Source organism: Cyprinus carpio, chromosome B14 (genome assembly GCF_018340385.1).
Source record: "Cyprinus carpio isolate SPL01 chromosome B14, ASM1834038v1, whole genome shotgun sequence".
Lineage (NCBI taxonomy): Eukaryota > Metazoa > Chordata > Actinopteri > Cypriniformes > Cyprinidae > Cyprinus > Cyprinus carpio.
Window position 1 is genome coordinate 25,301,439 of NC_056610.1, and position 9,431 is coordinate 25,310,869.

Genomic DNA, 9,431 nt, shown 5'->3' on the forward strand with positions numbered 1-9,431 from the left:
CTCACTCTCTTTGTGTGTGTGTGTGTCTCATCCGTGTGTGTCTGCGTGTCTCCACAGGAAGTGCTGTGGTCTGCATGCATACAGGTCATTGTGACCTTAAAGACACATTCAACCTGGAGAATAAGAGAAACACAAATATCTGCAGCAGAGAGTAAATGAAAGGATGAACCAGGAGAAGAATTAACTGAAAAGATAAAGTTAAAAAATTTGGGATCAGTAGAAATCAATGCTTTTATTCATCAATCAAACAAAAAATAAATTAAAAAAAACAGAAAATAAATTAAATTTAACAAAAAAAATAAATTACAAAACAAATAAATACCTTTCTCATCTCATATCCTAACTTATCAATCAATCCTGAAAAATAAAATGCATCACAGTTTCCACAAAAATATCGTGCAGCACAACTGTGTTCAACATTGATAATAATCAGAAATGTATCTTGAGCAGCAAATCATCATATTAGAATGATTTCTGAAGATCATGTGACACTGAAGACTGGAGTAATGATGCTGAAAATACAGCTGCACATCACAGAAATAAATTACAGTTTAACAGAGATTCACATAAAACAGCAGTTTTAAATTTTAATAATATTTCACAATTTTTACTATATTTTGGATCAAATAAATGTAGTAATCATATAAATCATAATAAAGCCCAGCATCATGCTATGTTCACACTTGCCATCTTTTTTTTTAACTGCCAGCATCTATTTTACGTTACAATCCTATGATCCATCTTGGTGTTTCCAGCCAGCGTTTTTTTATGCGATATCCCAAAGTATGCATAAAAATAGGTGGATGGAAACATAGCTAGTGAGACCTGTCGTTTCCATAACAACAAGAACAAGAAAAAATGGATGATGCATGGTTTATGGAATATTTTAGACTAAACAAAAGTCAATTTAAAGCTTCAAATCATTGCACCATTTACTGCAAAATCGCAGACAAAACTCATACATACCACCAACAATGACAAACACAAACATGCCACAAACCGAGCATCATTCAACCGGAGCTCCTGAACTAAATTGTTGTAAGCACCATACCGTTTCCTTCCCAGTATAATGTCACGCACCCACAAACATCGTTGTGAAATGACATACTCCCTCCTGTTAACCTCAGAAGGCAACACAAGAGCAAGCTTCCTCTTTCTCAACATTTCTGCGGCACTAGGCTACTGTTGCAGCTGTTGCTATAGCAACAAAAGACGTCCTCAGCTGCTGTTTGTAATCAAAACTCTGCCAGGTTTTTTTGTTTGTTTGTACAAAAAAAGCACCCTTGTCAACTTTTTTTGTCAAAAAAAAAAGCCAAGTGTGAACCCGCCCTAAGTCATTACAATCAGTAATCATTAGGGCTGCCCCAGTAGTCGACTAACCGTTAGTCAACCAGAAGAGGCTTGGTCAAACTAAATTTTATTAGTCACTGAAATATATATTTTTTTAAATCCACAGGTAAAGTGATCGCTAACGGCTGCTCTTTGTGGTAACACAGGACATCCAATCCTCAAATATGGCTTATCATCTGAAAAATGTATGTGTGACCCCTGACTCCTAGCCTAGGGTCTCACTGCCACACCTCGTTCTCATTCTGAGTGGGTCTCGGACCTAAGTCTCCTGTGTGGGAGGAGGACACGCTAACAATGAAGCTAAAGACTGCAGCCTCTAATGTCAGTCGCTAGTGCGTCTCTTGAGATCAGGGGAATGAGGTTTACCTGCACAGCACCTACTCACTGGCATCCGTTACACACACACCCCTAAACCTCACTCCCATCCGGGTCACGTCACCAAAGATGTAGCCCTCTCTCTCTCTGCGTGCTAACTGGCCTCTAACACCGCCGCTGCTACTCTGTGCTGTGTTGTGTGTGTTTGTGGGTGGTGGTAGAGAGGAGATGTGGACACAGAGGGGTTCAGGATCGTGACTTCACCATTTATTCCACAGCACGGCATCTATAGTGTTGATAACATGAACTGAAGAAAAGATGGTGCACAACACGCCTATCAACACTACGGTACAACAAGAGGCTCAAACAGTGCTAAAAACACTTGAATATGCCCTAACACAACAGTGTCATAGTGACATCTTGTGGACAACACAATACACTGCCCTACATATGTAGTAGCAACTTTGCATGGTCACTTAATCTAATGTTATAAAGTGATAAAGTGAAGTGACATTCAGCCAAGTATGGTGACCCATACTCAGAATTCGTGCTCTGCATTTAACCCCATCCGAAGTGCACACACACAGAGCAGTGAACACACACACACACACTGTGAACACACACCCGGAGCAGTGGGCAGCCATTTTATGCTGCGGCGCCCGGGGGGAGCAGTTGGGGGTTCGATGCCTTGCTCAAGGGCACCTAAGTCATGGTATTGAAGGTGGAGAGAGAACACTGTACATGCACTCCCCCCACCACAATTCCTGCCGGCCCGAGACTCGAAATCACAACACCCTTCGATTTGGGAGTCCGACTCTCCGACTCTAACCATTTAGGCCACGACTTAGCTGAGAGAAATGTGCGCTCACTTAATCTAATGTTAACTGAGAGAAATGTGCGCTGTTCAAGTGTCTGTGTGGAGGGTTTGAAGCTGAACAGTAGCCCACTGCAGACAGATGGAGGCTCCAGACACTTGCTCTTAAAATACTCCCTCATTCCTGCTCATACAGATAAGAGTAATGCATGTTTCAAATCTATAAAGACTCTACGTTTATTTGTGTGTGCACTCACAATAACAACAAAACACTGCACTTTTGTTAAATAATGAAACAAACAGTATGCGCTTTCTGCCGTCTCGGTCTCCGTGAATCTGAGTGTGAAAATCCAAAACACTGTGCATGCTTGCCTTACAGATATGAAAAACATATCTACAGAGAGCGAAATGTCTACTTTCAAATTAACCAATTCAAATGGAAAACAAATATTCTCCATTTATGTAATCCATGTGAAACTTGCATACAGGAGCATCCAGTACTTACTATGACGAATCAGTGTCGCCGACTACATCTCTTAAAGTGATAGTTCACCCAAAAATGAAAATTCTGTCATTAATTACTCACCCTCATGTCATTTGTTCATCTTCAGAACACAAATTAAGATATTTTTGATGAAATATGAGAGCTCTCAGACCCTACACAGACAGCAAGGATCACGATCAAGGCTCAGAAATGTAGCAAGGACATCGTTAAAACAGTCCATGAGACATCAGGGTCTCAACCGTAATTTCACAAAGCTGTTGTTTACTTTCAGCATGCGCATGCTTTCTGCTGAACATGAACAACGCTGATTATGTTGATAACGTTCTGGGGTACTCTTCAAAATGGAGAGTGAGGGAAAGTTTTGTAGAATAAATTATTTTATTATTGTTTTCTTTGCGCACAAAAATTATTCTCGTAGCTTTGTAAAATTATGGTTGAACCCCTGATGTCACATGGACTGTTTTAACATAAGAAAGGCATTTAGGTAGATTGGGGGTACATTCCCTTCAAAAACAGTAATCCACTGTGTCTTCAGCGGCTCAGATGTCAGGAGTAAATGACAAATAAAACACCTCAATCGCTTACATCTGCTCTGGCGTCCAAACAAAGGCGGACTGATGACAGCTCACTCAGGGCGGGTCTGAGGTACAACACCAGTGTCAGTCAACAATCGTGGGAGGGGCCTGGGTCTGTGTGACATCACAAGCCAAGAATCTGAGAAAGGCTTGATTTGAGAAAGGGGATGATTTAACAAGATTTATAAAAAAAAAAACACTGGGTGGATCTTTATCATTATAGGATGGTTGTGTACACACACTGCCAACACACATTTCAGTACAAACAACTTGTAAAAGTACATGTCGCATCTGATGACCTCTTTAAAATAACTAAACTAAATCTAAAATAAAAATGAATAAAAACAGACGTATTAAAAAAATAAAATGAAAAAAAAAACACCACAAACTTATTAAAACTTTAACTACAATTAAAAGGAAAAGTCGTAGAAATTAACATCTTAGAAAATAATGAAAATTAATATTGTAAAAAGTCATGGAAATGTCTGTATGAATGTGTTTCTATTTCACGTTAAGTTCTAAAAACATTTAGTGAGTACAAACTGCTATTGAAAAAAAAAACATTAAAACTTGAATTACAAAATACTAAAAAAGATTTTTTTAGCTACTGAAAATACATCAGAAACAAAAATGTAAACCCTGAAGAACATTCAATTTTTCTGGAATTCTGGAATTTAATTATTACATATTTTATTTGATTATTTGAATTTATTGCCACTCTGAGCTTCTGTAAATAAAGTTTGAGAACTAGCAGCTTTGTCGTTACAGCAGTAGTAGCAGGAAACTTTAAGACTTGGAGCTTAAAAAATTGAGCATCACTCATTTAGAACCACTTTACAGCTCTAATAACAATAAAGAAGTGGGGGGGGGGGGGGGGTGCACATTTGTGCCAAAAAGAAAAATACAAATAAATAAATACATTTAAAATGTGCACAAATAAAAATACAAACAGGGGATTTCTTCTTTTAAACTTTCAAACACTCTTGGCCCATTTACTTTCATTCTAAGTGTATTACTGTCCACATGAGTTCTGGGACGAGTCAGATTTGCTGTGTGTGCTGTTTGAAGACATGTCACAAATGTACTATTATCTAGCTTTATCTAACCAGTCAAATCATTAAACCCTGGCCGAGTGTGTGTTTGTGCTCTCCGGCAGCAGATGGCGACACTCTCTCAGTGTAAAGACAGCATCTCCACTGATGTTTCCCTGAGAGTGATGATCTCTGGTGAGGCTGAGCTGAGCGTCAGCTGCATGTGTTCGGCCTGAAGAACAGCTCCAGTGTGACCAGAGACCCAGACCTCACTCTCACACTCACACACACACTATACGGATCAATTGCCACAGGTGTATAAAAACTAGTCATGCAGTCGGCATTTACAAACATTTGTGGAAAGAAATGAGTGGTTCTGAAGAGCTCAGAGCATGGGACTGTGACAGGATAATGCAATGCATTAAGTCAGTTTGTGTAATTTCATCCTGCTTCATGTTGAACTGTAAGTGGTGTTACTGGAAGGTGGAAGCATTTGGGAAGAGCAGAAACTCACGAAGCAGAAGATCACTAAAGTCTCAGAGCAGAGTCAAGGAGTGCTGAGGATCATGATGGGTTAAAGTCACCGCTCTGCTGATTCCAGACCTCCTCTAGCATTAATATCAGCACAAATACTGAGCAGCAGGAGCTTCAGCCCTGCTTCGTGAAGCTTCAAAACTTCAATTTGCAGAGATTTTTAACGAGACATTTGTGTAATTAAAAGGATGAGAAGAAAGTGTTTAATAGTGTCTTACTGGCCTCTATATACAGTAGAGGCTGTCCATAAAACAAAACAAGATATTTTAAAACCCCATATTATACAGAAACTTCATATTTAATGGTATTTTATTATTTTAACTGCATTTAATGTAGTATACTTTAAATAAAACATTTGCAATGGGTTTTAAATGCACGTTTTTGCCTGAGTTTTTGTTGCATTTACTCACTTTTGACCAGCAGGCGTCACTAGCGTGTGGTGCTTCGAGCGATTCGAAACAGTGAGTCATTTTGCGAATCAACTGATTCGAAGCTTCGAAAAGGTTCGTTTCTCCCATCACGACTCAAACCCATCAAACAGCATCTTTGGGATGAACAGGAACGGAGACTGAGACCCAAACCTTCTCATCCAGCATCAGTGTCTGACCTCACAAATGCTCAACTGGATGAATGAGCAAAAATTCCCACAAAAAACATTCAAAATCTTGTGAAAAGATCACAGATGAGTGAAGCTGTTATAGCTGCAAAGGGGCCACCGACTCCACATTCATGTCAGTGTGTTTAATGCAAAGTCAGTGTCTGGAGTCACTTTAATGCCATCATCAAAAAGGCTTTTAGCTTTTTTTAATTAGTATAAAATGTCTTGAGTGCACCTTTGAACATCTTAAAGTTCATCCAAATACCTGCCCTCCAAACCATTATAGTTTCAATTGTATGTGAGGTTTATCATGTTTGACTCATTTATTCTCACTAATGAATGAATGTTACCTCTGTCTGTGAAGTCTGTGAATTTTTTAACCCTCCTCTCGAGTCTGGAGCTGTGTCCCAAAGTTGAGTGTGCACACTTCGAAGGCCACGGACTTCGAAGACCAGACCTCCGAAGTGCACGAAGGGTCCTCCGAAGTGCGTGAGATGCTCCGCCTTCACAGGATTTCCTAATTCCGTCACCAGGTGTTTCCGATTAGCGCTCTGTCGCATAGCAACGGTGCGAGAAGTGCGCTGACGAGAGGACAATCCTGCCAGGATAGGAGGAGCCAGAACTGCTCGTTTTTGTTTTTTTGATTTACTCATAATGGAGGAGACAGTGATGAACCTCAGGCTTAGCCAAGACCGAGGCCAGGTAAATTACACTGGTTTGCTGCGATCTTCGTCGGATTACAACTTTAAATGCAGGTACTGGCTTGAGTTTACTTGAATAATGTAATGATACATACGAAAAACTACAAAATACACACATAGCAGTTCAAATGCTGACTGATATCTTACAAAGGTGCAATTTTATGTAGTTTATTGTCTTGACCATATGTAGACAGGTTTGCAACCCATATTTTTTTAGGCAGTTAACCATAAAAATAAAACTGTATTTAAAAAAATAGAGCATAGTACAGCTTAATGTCCAGCAACTGTAAATTTAATAACCTTGAACATATTTAGAAGTAAACTGCAACATACACAGAAGTGCAGCAGTATCATTAATGTAAAACCATCCTGACAAATTCTTTTATTCAAGACATTACTGCACATACCTTTACTTTTACTCTCAGTACCTTAAGTATATTAGAGTATGCAAGATAATACTTTTACTTAAAGGATAGTTCAGCCAAAAATGAAAATCCTGTAATCATTTACTCACCCTTCAGTTGCTCCAGGTTTGGAATTTATATTTTTGGGTGAACTATCCCTTCAGCTAAAGTTTTAAATATGAGTAGTAGTTTTTCCCCAATGTGGTATTGGTAGTTACTAAAAGTAGTTTACTAAAGTATGTCAATATTTCTTGTACTAATTATGTTCTCATAGCTCTAAACGATTTCTCTTTTCCTTCTTTCCCTAAATCAGAGCAGACCCCTGTGCAGGATAAAGCTGAATGTGGCAGCGCTGGACAGGTGTTTAATGGTTTTGTTCTGAGCAGGGAGACCCTGACTGTGCTGCTGGATCTACTGGGAAGTGAACGGCAACATGGATGGTGTGTCATGATCCAGACCCTGGTGTTTCTCTTCTGTCTGCCAGCAGTACATCATACAGATGGTCTCCAGAGTGTTTGACATGTGCCTCTACCACTGTCACCACACTGTCCTCCGAGTCTCTGAGGAGGTGCTGGCCATTCACCAAGAGATTGACCTCCTGAAGACCCCAGAACACACGGAGACAGGGCCGGGCTCAAACTGATGCTGTTTTTCTGATGTTAAACCTAAGCTATGTTGCAAATGGTTGTAAAAAGTACTTTCTATTATGTATAGAACAATTTGTTTTAATGTGTAAAAAAGTATTTACAGGACAAACAAATAAACATATAAAAGAATGTTTTGTGAAAAAAAATATAAGCTGCATTAAAAAAAATTAATGTACATAAGCACTTTTTATTTACACATGTGAATATGCAAAACAAAAATACAAAATGTACAGAAAGTACTCAGGCTTATTTATGAATAAATTACACACAAAAAATTAATAATGTATACAACTTATGCATTTCATTTTTAACTTACATCACAAAAAATAAACAACAGAAATTATGTTGTTTCATTGACAATATGAAATTCAAAAAATATATTGGAAAAACTGTAATGTACTTATTTTTTTCTCTTGGCTAATGAAGAATGTATTTGTTTGAGTTTGATGTCCTCTGTCCACTCGCTCCCTCACCTGTCTCAGGACACTTCACAAATAAACCTTGCCTGTTAACAACAAAAACACATGCTCACTTTCTCCAGAATAGTATTAAAACAAAAGAAAATGGAAACACTTATGAAAAAATACAGGTTTGCAATCTTAACATTAGAAAATATGAAACAGCATGACATGCATACAAAATACAGAAGTGCTAAAGTTGGTTAAAAACATTTGTAGACATCTCCTGCATGACAGCACTTTAAAAACACAACAAAGGGAAAGACCATTGCCTTATATAGTGGCTGTCTTATTGTTTGTGGGCTTTATGTTAAAAAAAAAAAAAAAAAACCTTGCCTTTAAACACTTTTGCTAGGCATTTGAGTAAATGAAAACACAATACTTACATTTCAATGTGAAGTCCTCCACAGAACTCTCACCTGCCTCTGAATATAAACACATTCGTCATACGCACGCAAGTGATTCTGGGATATGGAAGGGTGCGAAGTGTCCATAAGATGTACACTTCATTTTCCTGGGAAATGAAGGGCGCATTTGAAGTCGCTTTCGAAATTCGTCAGCCTTCGTCGCGCCGCGGTGACGCATTCGCACTTCAAATGCGGTCTTCGAAGTGCGCATTCCGACTTTGGGACAGCTTACGTCGTGACGCTGTGACGCAATCGCACTTCACATCCGCAATTCGGAGTCCACACACTTCAGTTTGGGACACCCTTCGTCGCGCCACTGTGACGCATTCGCACTTCAAATGCGCACTTCGGAGTCCATGCACTTAAGTTTGGGACACAGCTTGGTTCATCCCAGACTAACGCGGATCTGTCTCTTCTTCCCTTTGCGTGATGACATGATGTTTAATTTGTGTTACACGCACGCACGCACGCACGCGCGCACACACACAAACACACGTAAATGTAAACTTCCTAATGTGAAAGTTCAGCTCCTCCCCTCAGATACCGTAAAGCACACAATATAAAGACTATAAAAACCTCACTGTTACACAATACAACCTTTATCGACTCAAAACCCCGTGCGTTTACTTATATCGATATTATATATTTATTCAAGTACCATAGTATTGCAGTCAGATATCATAATATTGAACTATGGTACCACTAAAGTGCTTAAACCTAAAGCGTTTTCAAGATTAAAATGAATTAATTCATTAATAAACAGCAGAATAAAACAAAACACAAAAATAGATTAAAATAAAGAAATAAATGACAGCAAAATAAATGAATAATAGACAAAAAATAAGATTAAAACAAATAAATGTAAACAATAGATTAGAGAAAATAAACAGATTAAAACAAATAGATTAAAATAAATAGTAAACAAACGAGTAATTAAATAATTACATAAATAAAATAAGATTAAAATTAAATAAGTGAGTAAATAAAAAGATAATAAAATAAATAGATAATCAAGAATTTTATTAAATAAAGAAATAAACAGATTAAAACAAAGCAAATAAATAATAAATAAGTTAATAAATAAACATTAAA